Source organism: Phocoena sinus, chromosome 13, assembly GCF_008692025.1.
Source record: "Phocoena sinus isolate mPhoSin1 chromosome 13, mPhoSin1.pri, whole genome shotgun sequence".
NCBI classification, from domain to species: Eukaryota; Metazoa; Chordata; class Mammalia; order Artiodactyla; family Phocoenidae; genus Phocoena; species Phocoena sinus.
The window spans coordinates 60,568,905-60,591,686 of record NC_045775.1 but is presented as its reverse complement, the minus strand read 5'-3'; positions in this window follow the sequence as shown (position 1 = coordinate 60,591,686).

Sequence of the window (22,782 nt, the reverse complement as noted above, 5' to 3'; positions counted from 1 at the left end):
GCCTGTGAGCCACAACTACTGAGCCTGCGCTCTAGAGCCCGCGAGCCACAACTACTGAGCCTGCATGCCACAACTACTGAAGCCCACACGCCTAGAACCCGTGCTCTGCAACAAGAGAAGCCACTGCAATGAGAAGCCCGGGCGCAGCAACGAAGAGTAGCCCCCGCTCCCCGCAACTAGAGAAAGCCCGCGTGCAGCAACGAAGACCCAACAGATCCAAAAATAAATAAATAAAATAAATTTTAAAAGATTGTTTTATTTATTCTCTTTAGCCTGCAAACTTTCATTCTCCTCCCTGGCCCAGTAAGGAACCATTGGGTTCTGTTTACTGTGTATATCTTTGTCATTATATGTTCTCACAAAATATGCATTGTCTTTTTCTTGTGTGTGTTTCACCTGTGTACATTGGGTTTTATATTTCATTTTTTACATTATTTTTAAAAGTTTATTTTAAAATAGTTTCAAATTTATGGAAAAGTTGCAAGAATAGTACAAAGAACTCCAGTATACTCGTTTCTTAGCTGCATTTGCTTTCTCTTTCCCTATGTATTTATAAAATTATTTTTGTTGAAGCATTTGAGAATAAGTGACACTATGCCTCCTTATTCCTAAATACTTCAGTATTTCCTAAGAAAGGAGACCTTCACCTATATGACCTCAGTGCAATGATCAAAATCAAGGAATTTAACATTGCTACAATGCTATTATATAATCTTCAGATCTTATTCAAAATTTGCCAGTTATTCCAATAATGTTCTTTATATTATTATTATTTTTGCGGTACGCGGGCCTCTCACTGTTGCGGCCTCTCCCGTTGTGGAGCACAGGCTCCGGACACGCAGGCTCGGCGGCCATGGCTCACGGGCCCAGCCGCTCCGCGGCATGTGGGATCTTCCCGGACCGGGGCACGAACCCGTGTCCCCTGCATCGGCAGGCGGACTCTCAACCACTGCGCCACCAGGGAAGCCCTATTATTATTTTTTTTATGGTCCGGGATCTAATCCTGTATCACTCGTTGCATTTTGTTTTCAAATTCTTGCTAGTCTTCTTTAGTTGGAAACAATTTATCAACTTTTCTTTGCCTTTTGTAACATAGACCTTTTTGAAGAATAGGGACCAGTTGTTTTATACACGTTACGGTTTCTTGTTTTATTTTAAACAGCGTGAAACTTACACAGAAGTTGTCAAGCATAAAGATCTTACGGCACCCCAGACCCACTTGAGCATGAATTGCTGACACATGCTTTATTTTGTATTTACAACAAACAAGGGCATTCTCCCCAATAATCACGATACAATCATCAAAAGCATAAACTCAACATTATTGCCGTCAACTGTTCAGACCTATTAAGCTTTACCAATCGTCCTGACAATATCTCCATGGCAAAAGGATCCAGGGGAGATTGTGTGTTGCACTGAGTTGTCATTGGCCCTTCAGTCTCCTTCAGTCTGTAACAGTCCAGTCTTGTCTTGACTTCCATGGCCAGTTATCATGTTGTAGAATGGCTGTCAGTGTGGGCTTGTCTGATGTTTCCTCATGATTCAATTCAGATTATCCATTTTGGGCAGGAATATCAGTGAAGTGATGTTGAATTCTTCTCATTGTATCTTAACCGGGTGGGGTATAATTTTGATTAATCCCTTTACTGGTGATGTTAACTTTGATTGTATAAGGTGGTGTCTGCTACGTTTCTCCCTGTAAAATGATTTTTTCCATTGTAATTAATGCGTATCGTTCAGGGAAGAACTTTGAGACTATGTATATATCCTGCTACTTATCAAATTCTCTATTCATTGTTTATATCAAAAAATCCAGTGGATTCCTATTGTATTCAGTAGGGTCATAACTTGTTACTATCATTATTTACTTCATTATTTACTTTCAAGGTGTCCCAAGTGTAGTCAGTGGGAGTCCCTTCAAGCTGGCCTCTGCGCCTTTTTACAACACAGCTTTATGAAGATATAATTCAGGCACCACACAAATCACCTACTTAAACTGTACAATTCAATGGTTTTTAGTATAGTCACAGAGCTGTGCAACCATCCCTACAATCAATTTTAGAACATTTTTGTCACTCCCTAAAGAAACCTCATACCCTTTAGCCATCTGCTCCTAAGCCTCTCATGTCGCCAGGGCTCAGGCAACTGCATAGCAATCTACTTTCTATCTCTATAGCTTTGCCTATTCTGGAAATTTCATATAAACGGAATTGTACAATAGGTACAGTCTTTTGTGACTGGCTTCTTTCATTTAGCATAGTGTTTCCACAGTTTATCCACGTTGTAGCATGTGGCACTACTTCACTCATTTAAAAATTTTTTTAAATTTAAATTTAGGAAGCCTCTCCCAGTTGGGAGTCCCATAGCTTTTATTTTATTTTATTTTGAAGTATAGTTGACTTACAATATTGTGTTCGTTTCAGGTATACAGCATAGTGATTCTTTTTTCTTTTTTTCAGGTTATATTCCATTATAGGTTATTACAAGATATTGGGTAAAAATTTCATGCATTTTAAATGCTGATTCATATTCCATTGTGTGGACATACCACAATTTGTCTATTCATTCATCAGTTGATGGACATTTGGATTGTTTCCACTTTTTGGCTATTATGAATAATGCTGTTGTGAATATTTTTGTAAAAGTTTTTTATATTCAATATCTTGTAATAACCTATAATGGAAAAGAATCTGAAAAAGTATATCTATATACACACAACTGAATCACTTTGCTGTACACCAGAAACTAACACAACATTGTAAATCAACTATACTTCAATTAAAAAAAAAGTTTTTGTGTGAGTATATGCTTTCATTTTTCTCGCGTATATACTTAGAGGTGGAATTGCTGTGTCAAACAGTTAACTCTGTGTTTAACTTTCTGAGGAAGTGCCACACTGTTTTCCAGCGTGGCTGCACCATTTTACATTCCCACCAGCAGTGTATGAGGGTCCCAGTTTTTCCACATCCCGGCTAATACTGGTAATTACCTGTCTTTTTTATTATAGCCATCCTAGTGGGTGTGTAATGGTATCTCATTGAGGTTTTGATTTTCATTTCCCTAATAACTAATGATGCTATCTTTTCATATGCTTATTGGCCATTCATATATCTTTGGAGAAATGTCCATTCAGATCTTTTGCTCATTTTTAAATTGGGTTACTTATCTTTGTATTATTGAATTGTAAATGTTGTTTGTATAGTCTAGATATAAGTCCCTTATCAGATATATGATTTGCAAATATTTTCTCCAGCTCTGTGGGTTGTCTTTCACTTTTCTGATAGTGTTCTTGTGAAGCACAAAAGTGTTTACTTTCGTTGAAGTCCAATTTATCTATTTTTTCTTTTGTTGCTTATACTTTTGGTATTATATCTAAGAAACCCTTGTCAAATCAAAAGTCAAAGATTTAGGCCTATGTGTTCTTCTGAGGTTTATAATTTTAGGCCTTACATTTAGATCTCTGATTCATTTTGAGTTAATTCTTGTATATGGTGTGAGAGGAGAGTCCAACTTCATTATTTTGCTTGTGGATATCCAGTTGCTCCAGCACTATTTTTGGAAAAGACTATTCTTTCTCCATTGAATTCTCTTGGCACCCTTGTCAAAAAGTTCCTGTTTCTTTCTGACATGTGCTTATCATTCTTTGAGCACTTCCTTACTTTCTGGCACAAGAGGCTTCAGTTTCACCTCATACCTTTCCATGCTCTAGCTCTTGAATCAGCCATTTTCCTCAAGGAGTTCTGGTTCTCTTAGTGGAAAATGTTATTTTAGAAGCAAAGATCTGGGTCCTAGCCATGACCATTGCTGTTGGCGGTTGTAGCTACAAGACCCTCTCAGTGAACAGAGCCAGGGAATATGTGAATGCACCTATAACACATCTACACTTACATTTATTGAGACTCATAAGTTCACACCAATAGCTCCAGTTCCAATCCAACATCACAGGGCTCTTCCTCTTTTCTGTATTTGTAGCTCCCTTCTCTGAAGTGAGAAACCTGGCTCCTAGTAACCTCAATCTGTTTACTTGATCATTTCTCTGGCATGAAACCAGTTTCTTATTGCTGCCTTGCCTCCCCCCACCCCCTGGTCCAAATGCAGGGGCCCTTCTCACCCTCTTGGGGCTCACTCAGGACTGAACCACTGGGGTCTCCCTACTTGGATCCCAACCCCCGTGCTGGATCACTGTGGCACACATGCTCCCTTGTGTGGACATTTGCCTTTCTGGGCCCCATGTAATGGCTTTTGGGAAGAATTTTCAGGAAGGAAGAGCAACATTACGGTTTTATAGATCCATCCCTGTTTTTCTGTGCACACCTAATCTGTTGCTTTGCCCTGCTGTATAACACTCCATAGTGTGTGACCATCTCATTTTACTTATCTGCTCTTCTGGAGAAAGACACCCAGGTGGCTCCAACTCCCCTGCCACCTCAAATAATGCCACAATGAACATCCTTGTACAGGTTTCCTTAAGCACCTACAGGAAATACCTTTGGGTTATATACCCATGAATAGAATTTCTGGGTCACACGATATGAAAATGTCTAGCTTGCCTAAACACTGGCAGCTTGCTGTCCAGATAGCTGCTCCAGTCCACACTCACCAGCAGGGCACACAGGTTTCTGTATCTGGGTATCCCCTCCGCCCCCAACCTGGCATGTCTGACTCTCTAGTTGCTGGTCTATGAGGCATAAGTGGATATTTTGTTTTAATCTTCATATCTCTGATTATTAATAGTCTTGAGCACTTCTCCAAGTGCTTAGTGGTCTTTTGGCTTTCCCAGGTCTGTCCGTAAGCATTTAGCTATGTTGGTCCTCTCCTTCCTTAAGACCTAAATAGATCTGACTTTTCACATTATTCTCCAACTTTCCTCCCTCACTTAAAATGTCTTGAAAATCTTTTCATCAGCTACATAAAAGTCCACAGCTTGGGTGACCCATAAAGTAGTAAGCCATTTCCCTATTAATGGGCATCTGGGCTCTTTCAGGAGTTTTCGCAAACAAATGCTCCCATAACCATCCTTGAACACACATCTCTGCACGTCTCTTTAGATGAATTTCTAGAAGTGTTGTCTTTCATTTAGAATGTACATTTGAAGACATTGTATGTAGTCACATGTAACAGTGTCCTCAAGTCTGTAGTGGAGAGTTGGGACTCAGTCAGACAAGAGTTTGGGAAGAAAGTAGGCATCACTGAGAAGTGCTCCTGGTTTTGGAAATGTGAAGAGGCGTAGAAGGTGGTGCCCAGGAGATAGAGCTGAGCACAGAGGAGTGGTCAACCATCTTGGCCAGGATATGCCAGGCAGTTGGGGAGGAGGCCTCCTGACAAGCTTCCTGAAACTGCCCTGTAGACTCCATCAGGTCCAGAGTCAGAGGCTCTGGAGGGAGCCATGTGGAGTTGTGGGTCCACTGATGGGAGTAAGAAGTGTTATATTTTCATAAGAACAAGGACTGTCTTCCCCTCCTCCCTCCCCCCCACCCATGGCCCTGGAGTGTGGAGGTGGAAAAGTCACCATCTGGCTGATCACAGACATATTCACAGTCTGAATTTCTCCTCTCCATGTGGATTGGCACGATGCAGTTTTCTGCCATGTAGCTGGGCAGTTTGTTCAGCGTACAAGGTCGCCTGGCCCAGAAGGTAAATGGGAACTGAAAACCAGCCTAAGCTCACTTTCAGAGAGGTGTTGCATGGGTTAGAGGTGGACCTGCCTGTGAGCCAAGAGAGCCAGTGCCCAGGGCTCCTGGCCTCAGGCTAGCCTCATGAAATTGTCCAGGGGAGGGTCCCCAGGACCTCTCTCTCCACAGCCATCTCTTCCAGAAGAGGACATGTTTCCTTTCCCAGCAGTCCCCCAGGGAGGTTAGCCCAGGCTCTCTGGGGGAGATCCTACCCATCGGGGCCTCAGTGGGATTGTGCAGTGAAGAGTAGAATTTTCACAGGCTGCAGGCTGAAGCAGCTGGGTTGAGCTTTCAACTTGTTTTCTTTGGCAGAGAGCTGAGGAGGGCTAATTATATATACCAACTTCTGGCAGTTGAGTTAGAAATTAGAGATGGTGCTCCCTCTTCCTCCTTTTGGAATCCACAGCCTGTGACAGACACAAGCACAGGTAGAGTTAGGTGGAGCCAGAGACGGAAATGTATGGAGACCCAGGTGCAGGCAAAGCTCTCTCAGGTGGACTAAACAGCCAGTGTGGTCTAGATGGACCACTGGGGACTGGGAGACAGTACTTCCTTTCGCACAGTAGGGAGGCCAGGCTGCCTAGACAGAGCAGAGCTCTGTGGGGCTGGAGTCTGAGGGTCTGAGTGTCTGATTTGGACTGAGGTCTGGGCAGTATTCTGTAGGGCCCTATGTGGAACCCCCATAACCTCATCCCAACTCAGCTGCTTGGCTTCTCACTCACTTCCTGAGCAGTTATTTTTTTATAAGGGCTGGTGCTGGGCCAGGTAATACCAAGATGACTGACTCGTGTTATCTCCCCAGGGGAGCTCACAGTGTGAGCACCTGTGGTGGGTCTAGTGGTGGGGGCGGGGAGGGGAGAGGAGACAGATGCGCACAGGGGCAGTTACGATGCAATAAGAAAAGTGCTGATAAGGGCTAACATTTATTAAGCCCTTGTCGTGAGTTTCTGAGATCCATAATGACCCAAAGAGATGGGCTCTACTACCTTCATTTACTACACTGGGAAGCCAAGGCTCAGGCAGGTCCGGTAACTTGCCCAAAGTTACACAGTGAACAGTGAGACTGAAATTCGCTTAGTTTCAGGGCAAAGCCCGTTTCCTTCACCTCTGCACCACAGGACCCCACCCATGTCATACGTTAGTGACAGCGTGCCGAGCTTGTAACTACTCCGTCCCGCGGGTCAGGGGCCGCGGGACGTGCGCCAGGCATGCGCACTACTACCCCGTCCCTGTCGTTCCGCTAATTTTACCGCGAGGCGAGCGGGGGGCGGGGGGGGGGCGCTTTCTCTCCTTCTCCCGCCGCCGCAGTCGGGTGTCAGCCGGTCCTCCAGCCGGACGCCGCTAACTTGTCTCCACCTTCAGGGAAGCGGCCTCGTGCCGCTCCCTGCTAGTCAAGGACTTACAGCGAAGAGGGGGTTTCGCCCAGCTGCCATTTCCCTGCGCATGCGCTCTTGGTGGTGGGCGCCGGCCCTCTGGGTTCCCCGTGACTCCCGTCCACGCCCAGGGTCCCGGGTAGCGGTGGAGGGCGAGGGAAATGTCTCGGACAGAGGCCGAGCAGCTGGTCACGCGTGTCACTTCTCTGGTTTACCTGAGTGCACTCGCCCAACCCCGGTCCTTCCTGAGGGGTAGGAAGGGGGCGGGACCGAGGGCCGTTAGGACCGGGAGCCCAGAGAACTGTGGCCGGGGCAAGGGGCGTCTTATGTTCATTCCTGAGGTATGTCCCGAGGACTGAGGGTCCAAGGATGATGAAAACACCCACTTTAATGTAGTGAACAATGGCAGCCCCTATCCCAGGCCTCCCTGTGGCCAGACGTCATCGCCCTCTTCCTCTTAGTGACTACAGGCCATTTTGGGTGTCTAGGAGGGGAGACAGACATAGGAGCAAATGATGCAGGATGACGTATAGGAGAATAATTCTGGGTATAAGGTACAAGCTTGGTGCTAGGAGGGTTAGGGGTCACCAAGAGGTTGCACCTGAGCAAAGCTTGGTAGCATCTATTGGAGCCCATCCGGTGGACTTTTCCTATGCAGGAGGGCTCTGGGAAGAGAGATGGTGGGTAGCAGTTTTGATGTATGCATCTGGGTCTGCTCTGTTCCAAGCAGCACCTGTCTCTTTCCTGAGCTTCTTGGCACAATGTGGGAGATTAGGTCCTTCAAGACCACGGGGTGACAGTTCTTTACTGTGTTTGCCAACTTAAGAGGACAATAATTATCTTTAACTGAACAAATAAAGCATGACAACAGGAATATGAAATATGTCAGGGGAAGGTTGGTCCCCCTAAGGATCAGGAGGACAGGCCTTTCCCAGACCCCTCTTCTGTCTTGTGGGAAGGACTTCCTTAGCTAAGGACTGTTGTCCAGAAGATCAGCCACAGAGGGGAGTCAGAGGCTGCTGCTCTCATCCATAAATCTGGCCACCTTGGACTATTGGTTTCTGTGGTTCAGTTTTGTTGTATGTCCAAAATTGGAGGAAATGGCCCATGGCCATTAATTCATTGGTTTATCTGAATGTGGAATCCTGGTGGTCCTTAGGTCACTGGCCTAGGATGTGGTAGACCCTGACCAGGACAGGGGCTACCAGGGGACATTGATATGGGGAAATGTGTGGCTTGTGTGAGTGAGAATCATCTAAACGGGGCCTGGAGGATGCCACTAGGAATTTGTGGTGTTTTGGATACTGGGACCATTTCAGGATAAAATGGAATGCTAATATTCCTCAAGGCCAAATGAATTAATGAGCAGTGGCATGACAGATATGCAGGTAACTAACAGGTAGTACAAAGTGACCAGGACCTTAAAACAGTTGACTCCAAAGGGAGCTGAGAGTTCAAAGGAAAGAGACAATCTTCTTGTGGCGTTCAGAGAAGGCTTAATGAAAGATGTGGTGTTTTTGATGGCTAGTGAAAAATGAGGAGAGTTGCAACAGGCTGAGATGACATGGGCAGTGTTGGGAATTCCCTGGCGATCCAGTGGTTAGGACTCCGCGCTTTCACTGCTGTGGCCTGGGTTCAGTCCCTGGTTGGGGAACTGAGATCCCGCAAGCTGTGCGGCATGGCCAAAAAAAAAAGAGATGACCTGGGAAGTGTTGTATTCATTGAGACATTAGTTGCAAGCTGGGAGGGGTCCCTGGAACCTGAAGGTAAGACACTGCTTGAGATATTTATCAACTTAAAAAAATCATGTTTAAAAATCAAGAGTTACAAAAAAGCGTAACAGCTTAAATTCCCTACCCCAGTCTTTAGTCACTCAGGCACTTTCCTCAGAGGCATTCAGTAGTGTTAGTTTCTTGTGTAACCTTCCAGGGGTGTCCTGTACATATACAGGTAAATGCACACACCCCCACACATCCACTCTCTTTACACAAGTGGCATCATACCGTACTGTTTTGTACCCTGCTTGTTCACTTATCATATTTTGAAGATGGTTCTGTATCAGTACGTGTAGAGCTGCCATGAGCTTACTGGAGGAACACTGAAAGCATTCCCCCTGTAGCCAAGGACAGGACTGTGATTTTTGAAGTGAACCTGGAACTGCTCCTTCAAACCCTGCCATTAAAAAGCTTCAGAGGGACTTCCCTGGTATTCCAGTGGGTAAGACTCCATGCTCCCAATGCAGAGGGACTGGGTTCGATCCCTGATCAGGGAACTAGATCCCACATGCATGCCTCAGCTATGAGCCCGCATACCACAACTAAAAGATCCTACATGCCGCAACGAAGATCCCTCGTGCCGCAACTAAGACCCGGCACAGCCAAAAAAATAATAAATAAATAAAATAAAATTTAAAAAAAGGCTTCAAAGAGGTGGAGGTGTCAGTTTAACTTTGGGCAGACTGTTTATTTTTGGCTGCGTTGGGTCTTCATTGCTGCGAGCAGGCTCTAGAGCGCAGGCTCAGTAGTTGTGGTGCATGGGCTTAGTTGCCCTGCGGCATGTGGGATCTTCCAGACCAGGGATGGAACCCGTGTCCCCTGCATTGGCAGGTGGATTCTTAAGCACTGTGCCACCAGGAAAGTCCTGGGCAGACTATTATTTTAATTTCCATTTGCTCTGCCCCCACCCTGTTGCTTTGGGACACCATTGTTTGCTCCCTTGGTCTGTGAAAATGGCCCATAAGTCTTGGGCAGGTGTCCATGGGGGTACTATTAGGGCAGAACACAGCCCTTGCTGGGGTAATTGGGAAAATCATTGGCCACTGACTGGACTCCTGCATTTATCCTCTATTTCTCCTCCTTCATACCCCCGGGTCTCCAGGGAGACCACCTCTGCCCAATGCTGCTTCTCCATGGGGTCTGAAGTTCAAGGCTTGACTTGAGAAGTTGCCTGGCGGGGTGATAGAAAACAGGTGTGATTACCTGTGGTTCTGGTGCTCAGAACTCAGGGCTCGCCCCACTCCTTCTTTTTGTGCTCACAGGGCTGACAAGGTCTAGGGTCTGAGCAACAGTCCTTCCCTCACACTATCAGATGGAGTAGTTGGAATTCTGTGGGGAAGATGAGCCCACAGGCCAAAACAACCTGAGGACAACAACTATCTTAAAAGAAGATAACAAATGAGACAATACATCTTTTGAAGAATTATAATAGATGGACAACCAATAATTCAAAATGAGCTTGATAAATACACTTAAGGAGACAAGGGAAGATATTAGTAACATGAAGTAAGAATAAAGAATTGTAAAAAAGCAAGAGGAAATATTAAGTGTGAACAATATAATAATTGAAACAAAGAACACAAGAGATGGGATAAATTGTAGAACAGTCACAGTTGACAAACAATGAGTGAGTTGGAAGATCAAATTAAGAAAACCTCCTAGAAGGAAGCTGTGAAGGATAAATAGGAAATTTGGAATAAAAGAGGCATGGCAGTAGAAATACAAGTGCCACGATCCAGATAACAAGGAGTCATAGACAGAGAGAAAACTAAATATGCAGAAGAGGAAATCTTTGAAAAAATAATATAAATGTTTCTTAAAATGTTAAAAAGATGAACAACCTCAGTTTGAAAGGGTTTACAGAGTATCCCTGGAGAAACAGCGGAGTGTTAAGGAAGAACTCAGTCCTGGATACATTATAGTAAAATTTAGGAATATAAAGACAGAAAATTCTGAAAGCTTCCACAGAGTAAGAGTAGATGATCTCCAAACAAGTCAGGTTGATTAGATTTCTCAATAGTAACACCAGATACAAACAACAATCAAGCAGTATTTCTAAAATATTGAAGGGAAATAATATTTTAAATTAATTAATTAATTAATTTGGCTGCACTGGGTCTTAGCTGCGGCATGTGGGCACTTCCTCGTGGCATGCACCTGGGATCTAGTTTCCTGACCAGGGATAGAACCTGGGACCCCTGCATTGGGAGTGCAGAGCTGTAACTACTGGACCACCAGGAAAGTCCAAGGGAAAGAATTTTGAAATTAGAATTTTATATGTAGGCAGATTGTCATTCAAATATCAGGGCATGGGCTTCCCTGGTGGCACAGTGGTTAAGAATCTGCCTGCCAATGCAGGGGACACAGGTTCAAGCCCTGGTCCAGGAAGATCCCACACGTCACGGAGCAACTAAACCTGTGTGCCACAACTACTGAGCCTGCGCTCTAGAGCCCACGTGCCACAACTACTGACCCCACATGCTGCAACTACTGAAGCCCGCGTGCCTAGAGCCCGTGTTCCGCAACAGGAGAAACCGTCACAATGAGAAGCCCCCGCACCTCAAGGAAGAGCAACCCCGCTCGACACAACTAAAGAAAGCCCGGGCTCAGCAACGAAGACCCAATGCAGCCATAAATAAATAAATAAATTTGTTTATTAAAAAAAAAAAAATATATCAGGGCATAATAAATATTTTTCTCAGTATATGCTGTAGAATGACCTATACTGAAAACACTTTTGGAGAAACAATTGAAAAAAGGAGAAACAAACCTAACTATATGTTTTTTAAAACAGATACACCTTATAGAGGACAAACTAGTGATTACCAGTCGGGAGAGGGAATGGGAGAGGGGCAAGATATAGATAGGGGATTACGAGGTACAAACTATTATGTATAAAATATTTTTATTTTTTACTTTATTTTATTTTATTTTTGGCTATTCTGTGTGGCTTGTGGGATCTTAGTTCCCTGACTGGAATCAAACCCGTGCCCCCTGTAGTGGAAATGCAGAGTCCTAACCACTGGACCTCCAGGGAATTACCATATTATGTATAAAATAAATAAGCTACAAGGATTGTACCACACAGGGAATATAGCCAGTATTTTGTAGTAACTATTAATGGAATATAACACTTAAAAATTGTGAATCACTATGTTGTATACCTGTAAGTTATGTAATATTGTACATCAACTAGACTTCAGCAAAAAAAAGAAAAAAACCCCAGACACACCTAAAGCATAAAGACACAGACAAACTGAAAGTAAAGAGATGGAAAATGATATATCAGGCAAACAACAAACAGCTGGTGTGGCCATATTAATATCCTACGAAAAGGACTTTAAGACAACAAACATCATTAGGGGTAGAGAGGGACACTGAAAATGACAAAAACAATCACCAAGAAGATATAACAGTTCTAAACACGTATGCACTTAATAACATAGCTTCTGGTGATAAAGAAAAAACTGATGGAATTACAGGAAGAAAGGTACAAATTCATCATCCCTATTGGGGATTTCAGCACACTTCTAAATTATTGATAGGCCAAAAATTAAAAATCATGTCTCTGTGGCAGATCTAAAATTACAGTCAGATCCCAAGCTTTATGCAAATCTGGAAATATAGTTTCTAGCTTTCACTCCCAGCAACATAAGGGAGAACATAGCAGGAATAGAAATGGACATTGAAAACCAGTAAATAACATATGACACATTAATTCAGTATTTATATTAATATGAATAAGTAAAAATTATTCACAGCTGAGTCACAATGTGTATTTTCCTTTCCTGTACTACTTAAAAATTAATAATTGTTTTCTCTTTCTTGTTTGTTTAGTTCTCTATGTACTTTAAAATATTCAACCTGTCAACTCTCCAAAACTCCTCTTAAAAACTTCAGAGAAATCTATCAGTTTCATCACCTTGAAGATATTGCTCCTGAGCTGGTCAGATTCCCCAGAGAGGGTTCTCCCAGTCTCCTGCTTTGAGGGAAAGCCCAGGTTTGCCAGCAGGCTGGGAGCTAGTAGGAGGAGACATCTGGACATGGAATTGGAGGTCTCAACATTTGGCAAACCAACTCAACTTTCCTTGGTTCCACTAATTACAGCTGAAAGAAGTTCAAACTTTCATGAAAGAAATCTACCAAAGGTTGAAGGAGAATAACAACAACAAAAAAAGACAAAAAAAAAAAAAAAAAAGGAAAGAAAAGAAAAGAAAAGAGAAGAAAAGAAAGACAGGAAGGAGAGACTTCCCTAGTGGTCCAGTGGGTAAGATTCCGCGCTCCCAGTGCCTGGGGCCTGGGTTTGATCCCTGGTCAGGGAACTAGATCCTGCATACATGTCACAACAGTGAGTTTGCATAATGTAACTAGGTCTGCATGCCGCAATTTAAAAAAAAAAAAAAAAAAGATCACTCATGCCCCAATGAAGATCCCTCGTGCCACAACTAAGACCTGGTGCAGCAAAATAAATAAATAAATATTAAAAGAAAGAAAGAGAGAGAGAGAGGGAGGGAGGGAGGGAGGGAGGAAGGAAGGAAGAAAGAGGAAGAAAGAAAGAAGGAAGGAAGGAAGGAAGAAAAAGAAAAAGGGGTGGAGGGATAATTGGGAGATTGGGACTGACATATACATACTACCATATATAAAATAGATAACTAGTAAGAACCTACTGTATAGCACAGGGAACTCTACTCATTACTCTGTAATGGCCTATATAGGAATAGAATCTAGAAAGGAGTGGATATATGTATATGTATAACTGATTCACTTTGCTGTACCCCTGAAAATAACACAACATTGTAAATCAACTATACTCCAATAAAAATTATTTAAAAAATAAAATAAAAAGGAAGAGATCCTTCCCTTATAAAAATAAAAAATATATATACCAAAAAAAAGAAAAAAAGAAAGAAGGAAGGAAAAATGCATTCTATAAAAATAGCCAGGTTCTAAAGGTCAGGCTTTTGGCCCTAACCAGACCCCTGGGTTCTTTCCTGGTTCACAGCCTCCTTCCCAGGATTACCACACTCCCACCTAGAGAAGGCTGATTTATAATTTTAACTCTGACTGGTTGACTGTGGCTGCCTCGTGTACTGTGCTGGGCACTCTTTTATTTTAGCCTTTTTTTCTGCATTTTTGAGCAAATACAAAAGTAGAGAAAATAGTATAATGTCCTCACCCATGCACCCATTACCCAGCGTCAACAGTTGACCAGTCTTATTTGATCTACACCCCTATGGTTTTTCCTCAAATTGTTTTAAAGCAAATACCAGATATTATATAATTTCTACTGTAAATACTTCAGTATGTATCTCTAAGAAGTAAGAACTCTTTAGAAAAACCACAATAGTTATAACTACAATTAGTACTAATTCTTAACATCATCAAGTATCTAGTCACTGTTCACATCTTTTGTGTTATCTCATATGTGTCTTTCTATAGGTAGCTTGCTTTAATCAGCTTGCAAATGAACTCCACACATTCTGTTTGTTTGATACATGTTTAGGGACCTTGGTGTCTCCATTTTACATTAACGAATTAACTAGTGAACTCACTAATTAATTATTTCCATAAATATTTGACTATAGCATAATGATTAAGAGTAGACTCTGGAGTGAGACTGCCTGTGTTGGAATACTGGATTTGTCACTTAATAGCTTTTTTTTTTAAGATTTTTTAATGTGGACCTAAAAGAATAAATAAATAAATAAAAATATTAAATTTATTATTTATTTAATTTAAAAATATTTTATAATTTATTTATTTATATTTATAATTTATTATTAAAATAGTAAATGTATTATTTTATTATAAATAAAATTTATTTATTTTATTTACATTTATTTTTGGCTGCATTGGGTCTTCGTTGCTGCACTCAGGCTTTCTCTAGTTGCGGTGAGCGGGGGCTACTCTTCCTTGTGGTGCACGGGCTTCTCTTTGCGGTGGCTTCTCTTGTTGCGGAGCACAGGCTCTAAGCGCGCGGGCTTCAGTAGTTGTGGCTCACGGGCTATAGAGCGCAGGATCAGTCGTTGTGGTGCACGGGCTTAGTTGCTCCGCAGCATGTGGGATCTTTCCGGACCAGGGCTCGAACCCGTGTCCCCTGCATTGGCAGGCGGATTCATAACCACTGCCCTGGGAAACTCTGATGTGGACCATTTTAAAAGTCTTTATTGAATTTGTTACAATATTGCTTCTGTTTTCTGTTTTGGTTTTTGGGCCCCGAGGCATGTGGGATCTTAGCTCACCGACCAGGGATAGAACTCACACCCCCTGCATTGGAAGGCGAAGTCTTAACCACTGGACCACCAGGGAAGTCCCTAGCTTTGCTACTTTGAATAAGTTACCCCCTATCTCTGCACCTGTTTCCACATCTAAAAAATGGGAATAATACTAACCACTTCACAGGGCTGTTATGAAGAGTAAATGAGTTAAAGCAAGTAAAATGCTGAGGACAGCACCTGCCATAGGCTGGGCACTCACAATGTGTTATTTGTTGTTGCATCTAGTTCTGAGCCAGGGGCAGAAGCTGCGTGGTGAACATGACCCAGTGCCTGAGGAAACACACGTGGTACAATAGGACCAGGGCTGTGCTGAGGGTGGCCTGGGGGGCCCCAAGGGGAATCTTCCGTGACTAGGATCAGGAACATCTAAGAGAGGAATTCGCATCCAAACGGAGACTTGGAGGAGTCAGTGAGGTGGTGAAGGTGGGCAGTGAGGTTAGTCTGGAAGGCTAAGAGGCATTTCAGCCACAGGAAACATCATGTGCAGAGACCTGGGCTCGGGCAGCGTGAGCGTTTTTGGTCCAGTTAAGCTTGGAGCCTGAGGAAGAGAAGTACAGAGCAGGTGGACAGTTGTTATAGGCTAAGGCAGAGAGGAAGGCAAAAGCAGTTTACAGAGGGAGTGGGGTCCTGGCTAAGGAGCTTGAGCTTTCTCCCAGGGACTGTGTGTGTGTGTGTGTGTGTGTGTGTGTATTGAAGGTTGTGAGGTAAGAAGCAGGATTTGACCTGTTCTGGCTGCTGTGTAGGGAGTGGATAGAAGGCAGGGCTGGAGGCCTGGAGACCTGGACCAGGTGCCATGATCCAGGAAGTGGTGGCCTGACCGTGTGGATGAAGAGAAGTGAGTGGATCCATTGTGTGAGGCAGGTAGAATTGTTAGATTGTCGAGGGGAGTGGAGGAGTTTTAGTGAGTTGAATAATGTCCCCATCAAATTCATGACCACCCAGAACCTCAGCGTGTGACCTTCGTTGGAAACAGGGTCTTTGCAGATGTAATTAAGTCAAGGATCAAGACAAGATCATCCTGGATTTAGGTTGGGCCCTAAACCCAAGGAGAGTCTTTCTATAAGAGGAAATAACACACAGAGACTCAGAGAAGAAGGCCATGAGAAGACAGAGGCAGAGATTGAAGTGATGTTGCCACGAGCTGAGGACCACATGGAGCCACAAGAAGCTGGAATAGGTAAGGAAGGATCTTCCCCCATAGCCTTTGGAGGGAGTGGCCCTGCCAACACCTTGATTTCAGAATTCTGGGCTCCAGAGCTGTGAGGGAAAAAGATTCTGTTGTTTTAAGTTAAGCCACCCAGTTTGTGGTACTTTTTCCCAGCAGCCCTAGGAAACTAGGAGCCCTAGGAGTCAAGTGTGATACTCAGGTTTCTGGTTTAGGTGACTTGGGGACATAAAGACAGGGGCAGACTTGGGGGCCAGGGAGGGGATAGGAACTGTTTTGGACAGATGAGGTTTGGTTCAGGTTTTACTGCCTTTGAAGGCTCTGTGTGATAAGCAAGTGAAGGGGAGTCTGGCTGACTGATTTAGGTTGAGAGAGAATTGGGGAGTGAGGAGGGAAGGAAGGTTACCCAGGGAGAATTTGTGTGGAGAGCAGGGAAGAGCATCAAGATTAGACCTACAAGGAAGACCGACAGTAGGGGAAAGGTAGAAGAAAAGGAGCTCAGGAAGATTTCTGAGTAGGAGCAGCCAGGGAAATAGGAAAAAACCAGGAGCATGTGGGACCACAAAATTCAAGGGCACTGGGAGTTTGAAGGGGGTGGGGTTTGGATAGAATGGTGCAAAGAGGTAAGAAAAGACAAAGAGAGGAAAGTGCCTATTGGATTTGGAAAGTGTCTTAGTTCAGGCATCTATAACAGAAAACCACAGACTGGGCAGCTTAAACAGCAAACATTTATTTCTCACAGTTTTGAAGTTTGGGAGGCTGAGACCAGGGTACCAGCACAGTCGGGTTCTGCAAAGGCCCTCTTCCTAGTTTACAGACATCTGTTGTTTCTTTGTACCCTCACATGGTGGAGATGGAAGTCATCTCTTGTGTTTCTTCTAATAAGGGCACTAATCCCATTCATGAGGGCTCCACCCTCATGATCCAATTACCTCCCAAAGCCCCCACCTGCTAATACCATAACACTGGGGTTAGGATTTCAACATATGAATTTTGGGGGACGTATGCATTCAGACTATAAGAAAAACAAAATGGTCATTTCACCATGACCTTGGTAAGAACAACTTTGGTGGAGCAAGGATGTGTGCAGTCCCACTGCCGCCTGACTCCTGTTTTTGGGGGCTGCCTCACAACAGGGGACCCTGGTGTTTCTAGAGGTTCTAGACTCTCAGGACCTAACTTGTCAGGGCTTGGTGTATGCAACAGTTTGTGGGAAAGAGGCCACCTCCACTCTGTCCCAAAGACCACGACTGATCCTCTGTGTCTGCTCCGTGGGGATAAGGCCCGCAGCTGTCTGTCTTCCATGAAGCCAGCACCTGTCTCTCCGTTCAAAGAATCTGGCAACTTTATCCATTTACTGAAGTCTTTATCCATTTACTGGCCTAGGGAGGAAGGGGTAGGGATAGGATTACTAGTATTACTGGCCACATTTATTGAGAGGGTCTGGAAATCCCTGGAAAGCCAGGATTCCATCATATCTATCACTCCGTCCTACAGAATTGCAAGGAGGACCAGATTCACACCCATAGTAAAAATACTCTAAGCAGCACCGTCCTGCTGTGCCCAGCCAAAGGTAATAGCGCCATCTACGGGTCACTGGAGGCGAGAGCATCCATTTAATTGTAATAACACAAAGGGAATAGCAGTGGCAGGGCCCTCAGGAACAGGATTCCATGCTCTTCCTGTTGACTAATGAGAAGTGAACTCTACAGTGACATGATGCTTGTTGAATGACCAGATGTGTAAAAGAAACACAAGAGATGGATGGACCAATATGTGAGCCTGAGTGTGAATTAAGGGGGGGGGGAAAGATAAAGCTTGTGGAAGTCTGTGTCCTACAAAAGCAGAGCTAAAGGCTTCCTTTCCAGAACATGACCAAAAACAAAAAACAAGAAAACCTGGTGGAAATGGGGTTTGTAGTTGTGTGAGCAGAGGCAGTGGATCACAGCTTAGGGACAAGTTTAGGGCTGGATGCAATCAAATACAGCCTGGGAAGTCAAGTCTCTGTGTCTCAGTTACTTAATAATACCCAACACTTGCTTACCGAGTGCCAGACTTCCTCGAAACGTGTATTAACTCATTAACTCTCAGAACAATCCTATGAGGTAGATGCTGTCTTAGCTCCCATTATATAGAAGGGAACTGAGGCACAGGGAGGTTAGGTAACTTGCCCAAAGACACACAGCATGAGGAAACCAAGATTGCAGCTCCAGCACTGTCCTGTGTTTCTGACATCTGCACCAACACCTGCTGTACATCCTTCTAAATGCACTACGTGTTCCCTGCCTTTCAAAATGCTGCATGAGGATCATAAAGTAAGCATTTATTCGTGGTTTTGATTAAAGTGTTCATCACCACAATAGCACTAATACAGCACCGGGTTCAGAGGCTGCTGAGAGGTGGTCCTCAGCTGCCAGGTCATTTGGGGTCCTTGAGTCTACTTTTTGAAGACTTTACCCGATGAGGGATGGAAAGTTACGGAAGAATTTTAAGCAGGGGAGTGCCATGGTCCGATTTAAGTTTTAGAAACGGATTTAGGTCTTCTCCAAGGGTGATGGACATGGAGACTTAGCTATGACTGTGAATCCGGAGCACCTCCCTACAGGTGTGGTCTCCTGGCCTGGCTTCTGGGCACAGGTTTGAGGGGGTGGTCTGTGAGTGAGAAGCATGGAGAACCCAGGTGAGTTGTGGTCAGATATCTTCTCTCTCGTTCTCTGCTCTCTGCCCTCAATGCCTCCCAAGGTGACTGTGTCCTGTCAGAGTGCTCCAGAAGACAGCATCACCTGTCTGCCCTTGCCTCTGGACTTTGCCCTTGCTCCATCTTGTGTCACTGGAAGAAGGACTAGGTGCTCGGTGAGTGGGGCCTGGGGACTCTGGTGACGTTCTGCTCCATGGAGATGCAACATTCGACATGTGCATCGCCCTGGTGCCGCTGACTGGGGGGGGGCAGGGGGCGGGGGCTGTGCCTGCTGGATGGAGCACACCCAGCTGGCAATGGCTGCTGGGTACCCTGGTGAGTGCCTTACCTCCTAGTCCTGCGGGCACCCCACCCAGCCCTTTCAGAGAGTGCGGAGCCCCAGGCAAATCATCCTGCTGGTTTTTCTAATCTTGGGATGGGAACTAGGTTGGGGGACCCTTCAGAACAGGCCAGTCCAGGGCTCAGCAGACAAGGAGGGAACCACACTCTGGAGGGGAAGTCTGGTCAGGTCTCCCCACTCCTTCCTCAGAGCACTCCCAAGGCATGGTCCTCCCCTGGAGTGCCTTGGGACACAGCTTTTCTTTCTCTGCGCTTCTCTGCTTTGGCAGCTGTCTGCTCCCCTGCAGCTCTGGGGAAGTCCACTGGGGAAGATCTGGCCCTTGCGCTTAAGCATCTTAGCAGCTGCCATTCTCCTGCTGGCTTCATCTGGGGATGTGGAGGAAGAGGAAGGAAGGGGTGCTGAGAAAGGGGAAGACTGTGAGCAGGGAGATGCTGCTGAACTCAAGAAAGACCCGGCAGCAGCTGGGGCTGAATTTGGAGCAAAGGGTCTTTTGTAGGTTTCCTTGAGGGGTTGATTCTTCTCCCCATCCAGAGTGTAGAGCCCCAGTTGGGGGTGGGGGTGGGAACCGTCTGATCTGAGCTCTATAGTCAAGGGCTTGTGCATTCCTGGGGGATATATACTCCCTACATCTGGGTCCATACTGCCCCCAGCATAGCCACAGCAATACTCTGCTGGCCCGGCCTGCAGGGGCCCCCACTGGCAGAGGGCTAGATGGGATGACCCAGAGGTCCTTTCTGGAACGATCATCTTCTTTCTTCTTTCTCTTTCTCATTTTGTTTGCAGCATGAATCTGAAACAAATGAGGCCTCCAAGAAAGAGGAGGAGGTGTCCTGATTCGGCAGAAAAATTTGAGTCACAGATTGGTGAGAAGCTCATAGCAACCTTCAGAGAAATTTCATGCCCTTGAAGGTTTCTGCAAGAACCCTTTTACCCCTTTCTTGTCCTTAACCTCCACTCTGCTAGACCCGCCCCATGGCGAGCCCGAAAATGCGCCTGTCAGATCCACAACTCCAGGGAGTGTAATTGATGGAGGTCCTCAGCTGCTGCGCTCTGAAATCCAATACCCCCTGGGTGTTGAGGCCACACTTCTGACAGTGTTCTCACAGTCAGAGGCAGAGTGCAATGGGGACACTAAGGCAGGATACCAAGGGGATGCCCGGGGGATGTAAGACTCCTTTGATGGGTCACTGGCTCCAGTACTCCCCGTTGGCCTTGCCAAAAACCCCTTGGATGACGAGCACACTGGGATGATTCCACCCAACCTCCTCTCTTCTCTACTTCACTGGGGTCTGACGGCTCCCCAGCCTCTTCTAGCCCTTCCAGATTTCCCCCACAGGCATTTCCCCTAATACATTTATTGCATGTTTCATTCTGTATTGACATTTACTTCTCAGAGGACTCAGACTAACACACTCCCTTTGGTTAAGAATGGGAACCCCCTTTTGGCCTCTTCCTTTCCGGGTGCCAATCCAGATCCCCACCTTCATTGAGCTGTTGGCAGTGAGGGGTGACAGGGATCAGGGGAGGCCTTTGAGGTGCTTGGTACCCCAGAGCAGAGGCCCGCCCTCTTTCACCTCCTTAACCAGGCAGCTGGTCTGTGGTGGCCATGGCCCTGGATGGCCTCAGCAGTGTATGAAGGACGTGGATGTCTGTCTGCACACACTGTCCGCCTCATTCCCTGCCCTTTAACCACCTTGGGTGGTAGGTAAATAAGACAGGCAGGAGCTGTCAACGGTGTCTGTACCCCTTCCCCAGGCCTTCCTTCTCCACTGTCAGCCTCCCTTTTGGTGGCCTCACAGGAGAGATGGGGCTCAAATAGCCTCTAAATTTAGGAAAGCAGAGAACTGCAAAGAATAAAACATCTGCCACAAGAATAAAAGCCAGGATAGGTAACGGGGAGCCTTAACTAGGTTCCTTTATTTACTTATTTTAATTTTTAACACATTTATTGAATGTCTACTGTGGTAGACACTGCTAGTCATTTTTATGAATCTCCACAGTGAAGCCTGACAGGTCGTGCAGGTAGGTACTATTGATTATTAACCCTGTCCGGCTGAGATGATTTGCTCTGAGGTCATAAAGCTGGGAAAGAGTGGAGCCAAGATCTGAACAAAAGTTGTCTGACTTCAGAGCTGGTTATTCATTTAACATATTTATTGGAATGGCTTATATTTTTCTAAGCACTTGAGATGCAACAGAAAGTGAAACAGGTGAAGATCCTTGACCTCATGGGGCTTATGGTCGAAGCCGTATTATGCTTCCCCAACTGTCTTTGCCAGGAAAATCGTTGATTTCAGACACAGGCTGGGTTTGAACTCTTGCGCTGTCACATACTGTCTGTTATCCTGGGCAAAACACTGTGACTCTTTTCTCCAGTTTCCTTATCCATTTAAAGGAGGCTAAGCGGGTCCAGCTTAGAGAGGTCGTTTTGGATAGATGAGGCCATGGAATAATTTGTGGTAGGCTCTAGATGCAAAAGAGGACACCCCCTAAACAGTACATAGGACTGAAAGGTGTCTTTCATGACAAAGTACACCTGGGGCACAGGGATGGAAGTGGGGGTAGGGCACATGTCAGACTGTTGTGTGGTGGCAGTAGTGGTGAGGGCCTTGGCCACGCCAGGGGCCGGGCTGGCCACACGGAATACTTCCTGCCACTGCTGCCTGGTGGTGGCGTAGCTGGTGTGTCTCCATGGATGCTATCATCTCTTTCACTTCTCCCCAAGGCTTCCTCTGCAGTCCTGACAGGCATCTTGGAAGGATCTTCACTTTCTAGCTTGGCTAAGATATATTTAAAACCCTTGATAATACTGACCATGTTAATTTGAGCAATTTGACTGTGATGTGCCTTTCTTCATGTAGATTTCTTCATGTTTCTTATGCTTGGGGTTTGTTGAACTTGGATCTGCAGGTTATAGTTTTCTTTAAGTTTGGAAAGGTCTCAGCTATTTTTCTTCAGGAAATTTTCTGTCCCTTCTCTCCTCAGGAAATCCAACTGGCTGCTTAAAGTCCGATAGCTACTGATGCCCTTTTCATTTCTTAAAGTCTTTTTTCTCTCTGTACTTCATTTGCGATTCCGTTGCTATGCCTTCAGGTTTACTAATCTTTTCTTCTGCAATGTCCAATCTTTTGTTAATCCCATCCCATGTCTTTTTTTTTTTTTTTTAAATCTTAGACATTAGAGTTTTCATCTCTAGAAGTTTGATTTGGGTCTTTTAAAAAAATTTCCATGCCTCTACTTCTTTTTTTCTTTTTTCTTTTGGCCATGCTATGTGGCTTGTGGGATCTTAGTTCCCTGACCAGGGATGTAACCTGGGTGTGCCCCCTGCAGTGGAAGCGTAGTGTCCTAACCACTGGACCACCAGCTAATTCCCTCTACTTCATTTTTTAAACATATGGAATACAGTTATATGTCTGTTTTAATGTTTTTCTCTGCTAATTCTAAAGGCTATATCAACTCTGGGTTGATTTCAGGGGGCTGA